This window comes from Phalangium opilio, unplaced genomic scaffold, assembly GCF_054372755.1.
Source record: "Phalangium opilio isolate 3A_F unplaced genomic scaffold, DU_Popi_V2 ptg000093l_1, whole genome shotgun sequence".
Lineage (NCBI taxonomy): Eukaryota > Metazoa > Arthropoda > Arachnida > Opiliones > Phalangiidae > Phalangium > Phalangium opilio.
In genome coordinates this window covers 3095175-3110316 of record NW_028324198.1, presented here as the reverse complement: position 1 = coordinate 3110316, position 15142 = coordinate 3095175, and positions in this window count along the sequence as shown.

Sequence of the window (15142 nt, the reverse complement as noted above, 5' to 3'; positions counted from 1 at the left end):
ACTATATGTCATATCCACACTGGGCATCGGATGAACTTATCAAATCAATCAAAAGAAAAAAGTACTTTCATAAAAAGTACAAAACTCTATTAAACCCAAAGGATCAGGAAACATACAAAAAACTGCGCGCACAAATAAAGAAACTAATAAACAGGGACAAGTTAAACTATTCCAATCACATAGGGACGTCAGTAAATAAGAATCCGAAACTATTTTGGTCTTACGTAAACATGAGAACCAAGGCAAAAAAGCAGCATATAGTACTTACAAAAGATGGCACACTCGTAACAGACAATAATCAAATTGCAAGCGAGTTTGCGAACACTTTCGCAAAAATCGCCGACGACAACGCAGACCCAAATATCCTCCTCACCAATCACAACAATATGACAGACTCATTTTCCAAATTAACAATCTCAAGAGCAGACACTATATCAGCAATAAAGAAACTAAAGATGCGCCTCTCCACTGGAAAAGACGAGATCCCCAACATAATAGTAAAGGGTTGCCAGGACATCATTGAACCACTCTTAACACATATATTCAATCTCTCGGTTGAAAAAGGTATTTTTCCGGACACTTGGAAGGTGGCCATAGTTTCACCGATTTTTAAAAAGGGTTTCAGCGGTGATTCTAAAAACTACAGACCAATCTCACTGCTAAGCTCCCTCAGCATGATTTTCGAAACCATCATGTATAAATATATATACTCATGGTTCAGCAACAATTTACCGGAATCACAACATGGCTTTGTACAAGGCAGATCAGTTGAAACTAATCACGTATCATTCATGGAAGAGGCGAAACCGATTGTACTACAAAGAGGGCAAATGGATGTAATATATGTAGACCTCTCAAAAGCATTTGATCGTGTCTCACATCCCCTACTCTTGAAAAAACTACGGGCATACGGACTCGATGGAAGTCTATTAAAATGGGTCACCAACTATCTAACAGGAAGACACAATATCATAAAATGCAATGAAACCTTAACAAACGTAACTTATCAAGTTAACTGTGGCATTCCGCAAGGCTCATCCCTCGGTCCACTGCTTTTCAATATATACATTGCAGACTTACCCGCAACGATAAAACATTCAACTATCCTCCAATTCGCTGATGATCACAAACTAATAAAAAGAATTAATAATCTAGACGACTGCGAAGAATTGCAAAATGATTTAAACCACTTATCCGTTTGGTGCAAAAAGAACAATCTACCAATTAATGAAGAAAAAACAGTCATAGTCACGTACACCAGGAAAATAAATAAGATCAACTTTAACTACACACTAAACAACAAATCGTTAAAGCAAGAAAAACTAATAAAGGACTTAGGGATATACTTTGACTCTAAACTGTATTTTAAAGATCACCGACAATACGTAATTGCGAAATGCCGTCGTACCCTTGGATGTATACTCAAAGTAGCCAAACCATTGAACTCCCCCAAAGTATTCATAAGACTCTATATGACCCTAGTAAAACCATGTCTGCTCTATGGCGCAGTCACATACAATGACAACATAAAATCCAATATAAACTCACTCGAGAGAATACAAAGAAAGTTCATCGAATACTATCACACTCTTTATATTAGAGATGCATCGTATAACTACGAATCATTAATAAAATCCCTAAATATGGATACGATATCAGCCGCATTACAAAAACTGGACATCATATTCCTCCAAAAACTAATTAACTATAAAATTCACTCAAGTTCACTTTTGCGGACAATAAGCTTCAACACTTCAACTCGACTGACACGTAAAAGACACCTCTTCTACGAAAGACAAGAAAATCTATCTCCTCTCGCTAGAATGATTAAGACTTTTAACCGCCATAGTGCTTGCACAAACATAGACTTGTTTAAAACCCAAAAATTAAAACAATTATGTTTCCACTAGTTTTTAGACTTAACTGCATTTTACCTTAAAGTGTATATTCTAATTTAATTAATTTAACCCCATCACTTTTAACGCAATGTGCGCTGACTTGTTGGTATCTTGTATACTGTTTCAACGCACAATAAACATCATTATTATTATTATTATTATTATAATTCTGAAAAATCTCCTTGTATTCCGGCCTACTTTTGAGAGCCCATAACATCGCAACGGAGCGCTTTACCTCAAAACGTCATAGGACCTTTCGGACTCCTTTTGACCCAAGAAACATGCCTGTTAATTTGTGCCAGACTTTCCAGAAACACCCTGTATTTTCTTAAAATATTCATATTAGACTTAATTGAAATTATGAAATTATTAGATTTGTTTATTAATTCATTTGCTCTACATTGGTACAAAAATGTTTTAAGAGATTTAGGAAAATTTTCTTTCAAAAATAATAAAATAATAGGAAGAGAAAAACATTGTTTAAGGCATTTCAGTGTCTGACGTTTTCGGTATATCAGTTTCCGACGGTTTAGATATTTCAGTGGTCGACGGCTTCGATATTTCAGTGTTCGAAATTTTGTGGGTTTTGTCGAGCTCTTTGAAATCCTCTTCAGTATAATTTTGAAAATCTTTATCGTCGTCAGACAAAAGTTCGACTTCTTCCACCATTTTTTAGGCCTGTATTAAAAGTTTTTATAATATTCTATTATATAGTACCATAAGTGAATCATATTACAGCTCCACTTCTGATAGTACATGAGCTATCAAATAAAAAACCCAAGACGTGAACCCAATTACGAAATTTCACATCTATGTGCAATCATTAGGAGGCTCGCTTTATAAATGCATATTTATATTATAAAAAGTGCCTTACTGATTTGAGTTTTTTTTTGCCCTGAGAAGGTAACTGCTCTTCCAGCATATAATCGAAGTACATACCGAAAATTGTTGAATACCAGCGATTAAAGGAATACCGAACGATTTAAATATTATCTCAAATCTAAAGAAAACCTTACTTTTTTGAGAGTTTAAACTCTTCTGATTCCAAAAATATGCTTAATAAATATATAAATATGAGGGAAAACACAGAAGAAACACTTCGAAAACTTGAAATTTGGTGGCAAAAGCAAATTTGCGGAGATGATTTTTGGCGGGTTTTTCTCCTTGCTACGTCACTCACGGCATCTCGCGAAAAGCCAAGCGCGCGCGCCCGAAACTCCCGAGTATACCATACCAACATAGAGATACCAATGCCGCGCGAATCTGAATAGAATAGGCTTAACGCGGCGCTGAGACACTAACAGGCGTCACGTGAGCGACATCAAGAGAGAAAATTTCTCCTTACTAGTTCATCAAACGAAACAAAATTTAGCCAAGCCTTTTCCAAACACAAAACTTTGATTGCAATTTTATAAATTTCTACGAAATCAAATACAAAAGTAAACATATCATAATAAACTAGATTTTTCAAGTTTGTGGATGACGAAAATTATGGCAGTAACTCTTTTAAGATTTTTTAGGAAATTACTAGCTAAACAACTTGTTTAAAATCTGAGGTTAGGTAATAGATAAGAAACCCAAAGTTTTAACCATTCATGATTTCCAGTCCCTTAAAATGTAAGTGCAACGTCGGTAGCCTTGGCTGGTTTGAAATTTTCCTTTTGTTTATAGAAGGTAACGTTTTTTCGAAAGTATCTTTATTCAAAACCGTTAAAATTGAATGAAACGTTACTTTATTAGGGATTAATCATAAAGCTAAAATGATAACTGTCTATGTAGAATAGGACGTTCTTAACAGGGCATTTTATGGCTAGGGGTCTGTGGCCCTACAGTTGATGAACTAATCGAAACCACTCCCAAATAAGCATGGTGTTACTCATGCAGTTTTGTCAAATTCGGCAAGGTATTGTGGCATTGCATAAATTACTTTCAGAAATATGAAAAATCAATAAGACTTGATGTACAACCTTATTAACTTTTGGAATTGTGTTACGCTAGCTTGGAACTACGACAAAAGTCTGATACATGCATCTGTATGCGATTTCAAATATTTTGTCTAGTGGCTCACGTAAGGAGTATGGAGCATGGACAAATATTTAAAGGCAGTTTTCGTGTGACAACATAATCTTAAGTTTATCATGGAAAGTGGCTTACTCAGTTGAGTGCAATTTCTCTCGATGAAATCTTAATTTTTCATCCAAGAGTTTGGTGACTGTAGTTCTAAATTTTAGTTATAATTATTAATTGTTTAGATTTGAAGGAAACCAAGCCAAGGGAAGAAATTTAATTTTCTCTTGCCTTTCATTTTCTAAGTTCATAACAACCAGATTTGGCGTGAAACGAAACAAAGGCTTCTCTCAGATCTTTGAAAGTATCCTAAGATTTGTACAGGTTTTTAATTACGCCGATTGGATTTATATACGCTGTAGAACGTTGAGTAAAGTTGAAGGTGTGGCAAGCCAAGTCCGTTGTTACGTCGTTCAAGTAACAAAAAGCTGCTACGCGAACTAATTCAGATTTATCCTCTGTCGACTTTTTGAAAAATAGCTTATTCAGATCATCTGGCCAGTCCTGTGCTTTAATTCCGATCACTGATTGAAAAGTAAGCCAGGGGTTTCAAGCAGATTTATTTTTTCGCGGGGACGGAACGAATGGTTTCGACATATTTTCGTTTTGTTTAAATTGTTGGCAGTGAGATTTACTTCAGACTTCTTTGTTTCTATTAATGTTAAGTTAAAATTTTATTTCCCGCTAGTTTATTTTTGAAGTTGCACGCGATAAAAATTCAGTCCCGAGTCGTCAGATGTCAAGTAGCTAATGGATTCTATACTTCATATAACTGGGAAATATTTTTCAGAAGCATAGCAAATAAATTTAAGGATTGAAAGCAAACTTCTTTTTGGAACCTGTTTATTCCATATATAAATTGTGAAGTTTCAGATGGGTTTTATTCCTACGGTATGTTGTCCATAGGTGTTTCTATTTCGAACAACGTTAAGAAAAATATTTCATGGTCCTTATTTATTTTTTTTGAAAGAGTATTGTAATTTTGGCTATAGACGTACAGGTACCCTACATGAGCCCAGAGTCTTTTGAGGGAAGCAGTGCTGTTGCCATAGACACATTTCCCCCTAACGAAAATATGTAGCTACTACCATGTCTTTGGGTTTTCCAACGAAACTTGGGAAAACGAGTGAATTTGAAGTGATTTAGTTGACAAGAATAATAAGTACTATACAGTGTGTTGAAAAAGGGTTTTAGAAATGCTTAGGGTTATTTTGATTCGAAAATGTATCATATTTTGCCGGTAATTACCGTTTTTAAGTTATGAATATAAGAGTGTTTACGGGTGGCGTCATTTTTTAAGTAAGAAATTGAACCACTATGAGTAAACTAAATTAAATTGTTGGTTTTGAATGGACGCGTACTTAAAATATAATATGAGTAAACTAAATTAAATTGTTGGTTTTGAATGGACGCGTACTTAAAATATAATTGATCCTAAAACGAGCTCACACCAATTCTACGGTGGGTAACATTTCAAACGCGCTTCGTTCTAAATATAAAAGTACCAATTTTATTGAATTAGAACGGATTTTCAGTAAAACATTGAAAATTTCAACTCAAAATGTCACATCACGTCCCTACAATAGTTCAGTTTCTCTCACCCTGTGTAACCTTATGAGTTGGAATGGCAGTTGAATGTTAATATAATCATAAGTTCATACGATAAGTTCCATAAAAGCTCATGAAGTGACGTTGTTCATAGAGTCCCGTAAAGCGACGCGTGGTGAGGCGTTGTTAAAGGTTTAGTATACACTAATTAGGAAAACGGACTGCAAAACCGAGTTTAGTCAATTCTCTCTTGTCGTTCTCGAATAAGCTCTCAGTAAGTTTCTATTGCAGTACGAAGTGGTGTCGCACTTATGGAATATATCTTATAAACTTATGATACAATACAACGGTAGATCATCCGCCAGAAGGGAAACTATTTGCAGGTGTGGGGAAAGAAAGTTTCTTAAAGGGGGTTTTAGCGTAGTGAAAGTGTGCTTCCGTGGAATTTGGAATTGGCCTCTTGAGTTTTGCAGTTACTACTGGAGTATGGTCACAGAAACAGAAATTCTAAATGGGCGGAGCAAATCAAATTTTGAAGGTATGATAGTTTGTTTTTTCGAATGTATTTTTTAATTCGACGCCCTTTTAATTAGCACTGTGAAAGAAATAAAGATTAGCTTGTAAAATTTGGTTTTTATCGGAAATTGACCAGTGAGATTATTTTATGAAATAGTTTTATAGGGTTAATTCGTCATTACGATATGACATCAAAAACCCTATTAATAAAAACTGTCTTTGTACACAAAGACGCAAAAATGGAAGAGATAAGTGTAGAAAATTAACTGTTTGAAGTAACAGATATTCAAATTTTCATTTTTGAAGACGTGATTATAAAACATCAATTATTTGAAAAAATTTCTTATCTTAGTTTTTTTCACCAAAATTCCTTAAGTTAAATATTTTATCCTCAAACATGTGCATCATTTGAAAAATAGAAAACGTATGCATTTTATTTTCTTTTTAAAATTTAGAGTTGGTTTGAGTATTCGGGCCTATAAGGAGAATAAAATGGACAGAAAATCGTTGATAGCAGACAAAATAAAACAAGCATGAAAACTTAACAAAATGTGTTCGTTAATTTTATAGTTTTCGAAGTTTCCAAAATTGACGTGATGTATATCTCTCAAAAGATCACGATCAAGCTACAGATCCTTTTGACTCTAATAACTACATCACAGTCAAAGGGCGAATGTAATTTTCGGTTCGCAATATTTTCAATTTTATAATATAAAAATAAATTCTTCTAGCTCTATTTTTCAGATATCCGAGTATTTGAACTTCCTCGAAACAAATGTTTCTAGAAAATAAAAAGTAGTGTTAAGGTAGTTTCTCTGAAATTTTTGTGAAAAAAACTAAGATAAGAAATTTTTTCAAATAATTGATGTTTTATAATCACGTCTTCAAAAATGAAAATTTGAATATCTGTTACTTCAAACAGTTAATTTTCTACACTTATCTCTTCCATTTTTGCGTCTTTGTGTACAAAGACAGTTTTTATTAATATCTGTCACTTCAGTCTTAATATGAATTAAAACTGTTTAGAAACTAGTATTTTAAAACTTATTATGAAAAGCAGGCGCTCCATTTAAGTCTTGTGGTGTTGCGCGTTTATTAGTTACCGCGTTTGAACTAACAAGGCCCTAACCATCTATTATAGAAGTATTAATCTTGATTGCTTCAACGCCCAGTCCAACTCAAATTGCCTTCCCGTCGTTTTCATGTGCAAAGCGCAGTGGATGCAATAATACATATAGAATCCGAAGACTTAGGCTAAAAAATTATTACGTAGACCTGTGTAAAAAAACAATCTATACACCTGTGCACAAACATATTCCATAGACCTGTGCTGGGTGACCATATTTCCTAAATTTTATAATTTTTCCTATTTTCGGATGTCTTCCTATTAGTTCCTATAATATCGATAATTTTCTTATATTTTCCTATTTTGGAAATTGTATCATAAATGTTAAACTTCTGATCCATGGTTCTATTAATTATTTAAATTTAAATAAAATGAGTCTGATACTTCATGGAGATTTTTAAAATTATTTATTAATTTAAATATACGCAGGAGCTTTCGGACCGCGGTCCCTCTTCAGCTGCAACTTTGACAATAATGTGATAAAATTATCCGAATGAGAACTAATTTTTAACAGTTTTTTACAGTTTTTTTACATATGTTTTTTAAGCAATACTACCCCATATCGTCTTACTCTTAATTTTTTTTGGATATTCTTTTTTGTAAGTGAAAACCTCCCCACCCATTTATATTTATTGATCCTTGGTCTAAATTTAAATTGGCTCTATCCTTAATATAAACCGCTTCCTTGAAACAACGTTTATACCAATTCGTCTCCTGACATAAAATTTCTACTGAATCCCAATCAATTTGATGGTCGTCATTTTGTTTTATATGTACCGCTAACCCATTATTTTCATTAAACGTTTTAACACAATATTTGTGCTCTGTCTGTCGTTTCCTCAATTGACGTTTTGTTTGTCCTACATATTTCTTTTTGCAATTACATTCAATTTCGTATACCACTCCAGTTTTTTCATTTTATCTATTTTTGGTTTGTTCCTAATTAATTCAGATTTTAATGTATTTGTTATTTTACTAACTAAAGTTAAATTATATTTTTTGAATTGCCTCTTCGTTTTTTCTGATATTCCTTTAATATATGGTAATGAAATTATGTGTTCTGGTTTTTCTTTTGGGTTATTGTTCTTTACATCATGGTTTTCAAAAATTTGATTAACAATGTGTTCTGGGTACCCACTTGTTCTGAATTGTTTTTTAAATTTATTTTTGTCCTTTAACGGATCATCCGATAAAATTTCTATTCTATTTTTAAATGATTTTACAATTCCTATTTTAATATTATCACTATGAGATGATTGGAAATTTAAAAAGGACAACCCACTTAGAATAATAGTATCATCAATTAATAGTCCCACATATACTTGTGCGAAGCAAATAGTGAGACTATTATCACCGTTAATAGGAACAACCAATCATGGGATAAAAAACACCCAAGAATTTGTATCAGATATTAGAAACCAAGAACTAGATTATGATGATGAAATTTGTAGTCTTGATGTCGTTAATTTATATGGAAGTATACCAATACCGTTAGCTTTAACAATATTAAAAACAAAATTAAAATCGGATAAAACACTTCAAAATAGAACCACCTTGAGCCTAGAAACTATCCTAAAATTGACAGAAATTTGTTTAACAGACACATATTTTTTATTTGAAAATAATTTTTATGCACAAAAAAACGGCTTAGCAATGGGAAATCCTTTATCAGCACCAATAGCAAATTTAGTTATGGAACATATTGAGATGAGCATTTTAAGGAAAACAATAGTCAAACAAAATATAAAATTATGGAAAAGATTCATGGATGATGTCTTCCTAATCAAGAAGAAATCGTTAAAAACCGAAAAATTGTTAGACATAGTAAATAAAATACAGAAAGACATCCAATTTACATATGAAGGGGAAAATTATAAGTGCTTACCATTCCTACCGCGCAGCCTTGTATTGTGACACTGATTCAATAATCTACCGCCATCTACCGGGAAAATTTGACATTCCAACTGGCAACCATATTGGTTGCTGGGCGGACGAACTCGGCGGTGATTATATAACTTCCTTTTGTAGTACCGGTGCCAAAAGTTACTCGTTTCGCAATAGCAAAGAAAAAGAAGTTAAGAAAATTAAAGGGTTGACGTTAAATCGAGAAAATCTGGAAAAACTTGACTTTGAAACCTTTGAAAGTGTGGCGATGAATCCGGAAAAGGAAGTTACAGTCAATGTCCCTTTTAATTTTAAACGGGATAAATACAAGCTGCAGCTAGAGGCCGTTAAAATCACCAAAAGATTTCGCCAAACCTCGAATAAGAGATTGTTGAACGCCGATTTGACAACCAGTCGACCGTACGGTTTTAAAGAGTCAGCATCCGCTTCAACATCTCTCGCGCATGAATTACGAGGCTAGGCGAAGACATACTTTCGAGGGCTTGTGGGAATCTTGCGTTCCCATCGAAGCCCTGGCCAAAGACGGTTTCTATCTTGCAGATGTAGAAACACAGACGACGCGCTGCGCCTTTTGCGGCATCACCTTGTATCAGTGGCGTTGCACGGACAGTCCATCGAGGGAACATCGCAAGCACAGTCCATCGTGCGCGATGGTTTCCAAAAAACCGTGCAACAACAAACCACTGCGGCAGGGGTTTCCCGACTTCCCGACCAACGAGGGCACGGATGTTTGCGACCATCTGGTCCAGACATGCCCAACCACCAACAAAGAGCGGTCGGGACCCGAAAAAGTGCGCGTGCGCATCCATCCGTCGTGTTCGCTACTGTAGTGCGTGTTGGTATGTCATCGATTGGGCGTGTTATCAAAACAGCATTGTCCAAAACGGCTTTTTCATAAACGCGTTTGCCATTATAGCCATTTCTCCTTTCAGCGCATTTTGATTACAACGTTTATATCTCGAGTGTTGTTTCGTATTCTTGAAGGTAGAAGTATTAGAGCTCGGCATTATCTATCCATTATCCACGTTATTTTATCCATAATCCACGTTATTTTATCCATAATCCAGAATTATCAACAGAAATTGTATATTAAATCGAATTATGTCCACAACATTTATCTATAAATAATCGATTATTCACTAATTTACGGATAACGGATGGATAATGCCGAGCTCTAATTAGTATTGATTTCAGCTTTAGGTTTGAATTTTAATGGTTGTCAAACAAAGAGTTTCGTGTTAATTAGCTGCCAACTTTTCCAAAATATTCTCCTATTAATTAGCTGGCACCTTTTCCAAAATATTGTCCCATTAATTAGCTGCCACCTTTTCGAAAATTTTCTATTAATTACCTACCACCTTTTCCAAAAAATTTCCTATTAATTAGCTGCCATTTTTTACAACATATCCTCCTAATAATTAGCTGCCAGTTTTTCCAAAATATCCTCCTAATAATTAGCTGCCACCTTTTCCAAAATATTCTCCTATTAATTAGCTGCCACCTTTTCCAAAATATTCTCCCATTAATTAGCTGCCACCTTTTCCAAAATATATACCGCGAACCAGTCCATAACCTGAGGATCACAAACGGTTATGAAACTCTGTAGTGCTAAACCGCTGGTTGGGAAAATAGCGCTATATTAAGAAACGCGGAAACAGCAACCGCGGTTTTGCTTCCACGCGGTTTTGCAAACCGCTGTTTTGGGCACCGCTTTATTCCAAAACGCTCTTTTGAAAACCGCTCAACTACCCGTGAACCGTGCGTGTTTACATCCTACCACCCTCGAGTCGCGCGTCAACTTTAACCTCCTCAACGCCCAACGCTTCCGCCAGCGTTGTCTGGAATTAGAAGAGAAACTTTTTAAAAAAACAATTACTTCATAGGGGAATTTTTTTTTTGGGTAAAAGGGTTTCGTTTATATTGTTTAAATATTTTCTAATTTGTGTTTATTAAGGGTCTTTGGATATAAACTGTTAATTAAAATAAAAATGTTTATTAATCAAGATGAATCCAACCGAGTCAGTCTCGCATTATTTAAAGTTCCAAACACCCGCCCAGTTTCTAATTGTGGGACCGACGCAAGCGGGAAAAAGCTTTCTTTTAAGTAACTTATTGCAAAATCATCAACTTATGTTCGACCCGCCGCATAAACAGGTTATTTATTGCTACGCGGCCTGGCAGCCAAACTACGAGAAATTGAAACAATTGATTCCGGGAATTCAATTTATTCAAGGATTGCCGCCCCCCGATCCGGAATTTTGGGAGACTCATCGCGATTCCTACTTGGTACTAGATGATTTGGCTAGTCAGCTATTTAAGCAAACTCATATTGCCGATTTTGTGTGCGTGACGTCGCATCATTTAGGCTATACTGTCATTATTATTACGCAACAACTGTTTCCCAAGGGTAGCCAATCGCGAATAATTTCCCAAAACTCTTCCTATTTCATAATAATGAAAAATCCTCGCGACGTCGCCTCTATTCGTTATCTAGCCCAACAGATTAGCCCCGACAATCCGAAACGTATTACGGACGCGTACAGGCTAGCCACTAGAGAGCCCTATAGTTATTTGTTAATTGATTTAAAACAAGAAACTCCGGACAACTTACGGCTCAGATCTCGAGTTCTACCTCACGAGGGGCCTATGTATGTCTATGTCGATTAAATTTAATTGTCATTTGAATAATGGCGCCGCGCGTTAAACGTCGATCAGGAAAACGTTCTCGCCTCGTAGTAGCGCGTCCGTCATCAAAATTTGCCAAATTTGTCCCCTATTTACAGAGTCTACGTCAAACTAGCTGTAAACAACGGCGTACACTCTTAAACAATAGTAGCACGCCTCAATTAAAAAGCATTCAAACAATTTGTAAGAATTTAAAGGGCGGGGGCATTTTTTTAAGTAAAGACCGTAAAAAAAGGTTGGCCAAGTACAAGAAAATTATTAGACAATTAGGATCGAGTACCTTGTCGCAGAAAAGCAAAAAGAAGTTGCTCTTGCAGCAATCAGGTGGCTTTCTTACAACGTTGCTTGCAGCTATCCTGCCCTCAATTGTCCAAGCCATAGCTGCTAAGCTATGAAACAAATGGTGCTTGTACCGGCGTCCGCCGTAACTTCGACGGCGGCGCAAGAACATTCGGCCTTGGACCGAGAGATTGATGATATTTTAAAATCGCCATTGAGTGCTCGTGATAAATTATATAAATATTTAGACGCCTTTAATAAATATTTAAGTATCGAGAAAAAAATCCCCTTACCAAAATTTGAAGTAACGATGCCTTCAATGGTGTCTTCAGCCGCGTCTATACCGCCATTATTGACCACCTCTAAAACGCCGCCTCGAAAAAAACAATCTTCATGGCCAAGTTCTGCCCCGTCATCTCCCTCCTTAAGTTCCTCAGGTAGTGCTTTTACCACGCCGCCACGCTATAAAATTAAGCCTCGGGAGAGAGTTTTAAAAAGCGAAGCCGGAACTCCTACACCTGATGAACTTTACCAGCAATTTGGGCCAACCTATGTTGGCGATATGGTAAAACGTCAAGCTGAAGTTTTGGCAAAAAGCTTGCAAAGAACATTTTTCACGCCAAAAAGAGAGATAGAAGAAGAAGAAGGGGCTGTCGGATATGCAAATCGCGATGACGACGGCGATTTTCAAGAAGAAATCGTCGATGAACAGGAAAATATACCAGAAGACAACGCGGAAAGTTTAACGGACCTAGAAAACCTGTTTGAAAGCGCCTCTGCCAAGCAGAAGAAAAAAAAACAAAAAAAGCCTCGGAAGAAAAAAGGTGAACTTCAAAACTTAGGACCGCTGGTTCCATCTAACGAGAGGAGAAAGAGGCACAATAAATGGCGCGATATTAATTAAATGTAATATTTAGACAAAATAAAAATTGTTTTTATTGCGAACAATATCTGTGTACATGTTTTTTTAAATGTAAAGATAAATATAATAAAGCGACATAATCGTTAAGTTTAAGATTCTGATCATAGATGCCGTCTAATATCGTCTTCCTTGAGATTCCATCGGCCCTTAGTGTTAGGTACAGACAACAATGGATGCCGCACAGTTGAAAAAAAGGGTGTTGAATTTGATGCTTGTTGTAAACAACTCTTTTCCCGTATCGTTTTAAATTAATCCTATAGAATCGTGGCGAATTTCCGTATGTGCAGAACATTTCCACCGTGTCATTGCTGCAAAAACACGCTATCCAATGCTGTCCAGCCTGGCCAGATGGTTCATTGTTAAATACGAAGCAAAATTTGGATTGTTTAGGACGATGCGGTAGCTTGTCCACCGGGAAGCAACCCAGGTAATAGGGTCGCGTCCTTTTGTCGCAAGTTAAAAGAGCGTTTATTTGCGAAGTGTTCATAATTGGCCCTTGACGAGGCCCGTCTCAGGTAACGAGACTTTTTGCAATTCGGCGGCGTAGAAGACGCCCAGAATTTCTTCTCCCTTCAAATCTGCTACTCGATACACGGGTGGAGACCTTGGTATGACGTCAACAACGCGAAAAATTTCGTCAGTAAAAGTCCCTCCAGAGCTACTTTTTCTAAAAACCCGACTGGCTATGGACAAACGCACGTGGTCACCAATTTTAAATCTTGGCGCGTATCGATGAATTCCGTTAGATTTGCCGTACAATTTATTCCAAATAATTGATTCGTTATCTATATTAACATTAGCCGGCGCTATGCCGGTAGTTGAATGAACCCGTTCATTATAAGCTCGAGTTATTAAAGGTAAATATTTAACGTAATTTTTATTTCCCGTGGCCGTAATAACCCGGGCAATCTGCTCTTTAATTGTTCTAATAAAACGTTCCGCTAAACTAGCCTTGTGTTGACTCCGGGCAAAATGTATTTCACATTGTTGCGCTTCAAAAAAGAGTCAAAGTTGCGCGAACTAAATTCCCCACCGTAATCTGCATAAATTTTTAACGGAATCCTCTCTCGAAATATGGTTTTGAAAGCTTCGATAACCTCGCCAGATGTTTTGTTTTTAAGAGGTATTGACCATCCGCACCGGCTTAGGACATCAATGACGCACAAGACGTAACGAACATTTTTATTAAAACGTTTTAATTTTGGTAGATCCATCAAATCAGCTTGAAAGACATCGTCCATGCTCGAAGCGTACACTTGGTTGGTTTTGAAGCGGAAGCGTCTAAAACGATGTTTCGTGTAGGCTGGTTGTTTCTCGAGAAAGGCGGTTAATTTTGCTTTGGACACGCCCGGTAAAGCTTTTTGTAGCCTGGCTAACGACCCATAAGCGGCCGGATTAGCCACGTCGTAATAAATTTTTCTAATTTTAGTATCCATATTGTAACGAGTGTAAATAACGACTAAAATGTTTTCCCAATAAACAACTTTATTTATTATCCACAAAGGTATTTTAAAATAACAATATCAGTTAAACAATTACTATATATCGATACATTTTTTAAACATCCGTCAAAGTTAATAACCATAAATCAAGGCGTTCTTTAAATCGGCAAAATTGTTGGTAAAATAAGAGTAAATATCCTCTTGATCATCTAACCATCCATTTTCATCCTCAAACTGCCTTAAAATTTTGTTCCGGTCCAGCTGAGGCAGCGCTTCGTGCAAATTTCGCTCGACTCGATCACCGAAATTCGTGTCAAATTCCGAGCAGCTTTGAGAGTGGCAGATTTGTTTTCGACACTCGATGTTGCCGCTCCGGGTGCTTGTAGGTACTTGCTCCGGGTGCTTGTAGATGCTTGTGAGTGCTTGTAGGTACTTAGGGTATTTGTGGGTGCTTGTAGGTACTTAGGGTATTTGTGGGTGCTTGTAGGTACTTGTGGGTGCTTGTAGGTACTTGTGGGTACTTGTGGGTGCTTCCCCCGGGTACTTGTAGGTACTTGCCCGGGTACTTGTAGTTGCTTGTGAGTGCTTGTAGGTACTTGCCCCTGGTGCTTGTTTGTACTTGCTCCGGGTGCTTGTAGGTACTTGCTCCGGGTGCTTGTAGGTACTTGCCCCGGGTACTTGTAGGTGCTTGTGAGTGCTTGTAGGTACTTTAGGGTGTTTGTGGGTGCTTGTAGGTACTTGTGGGTGCTTGTAG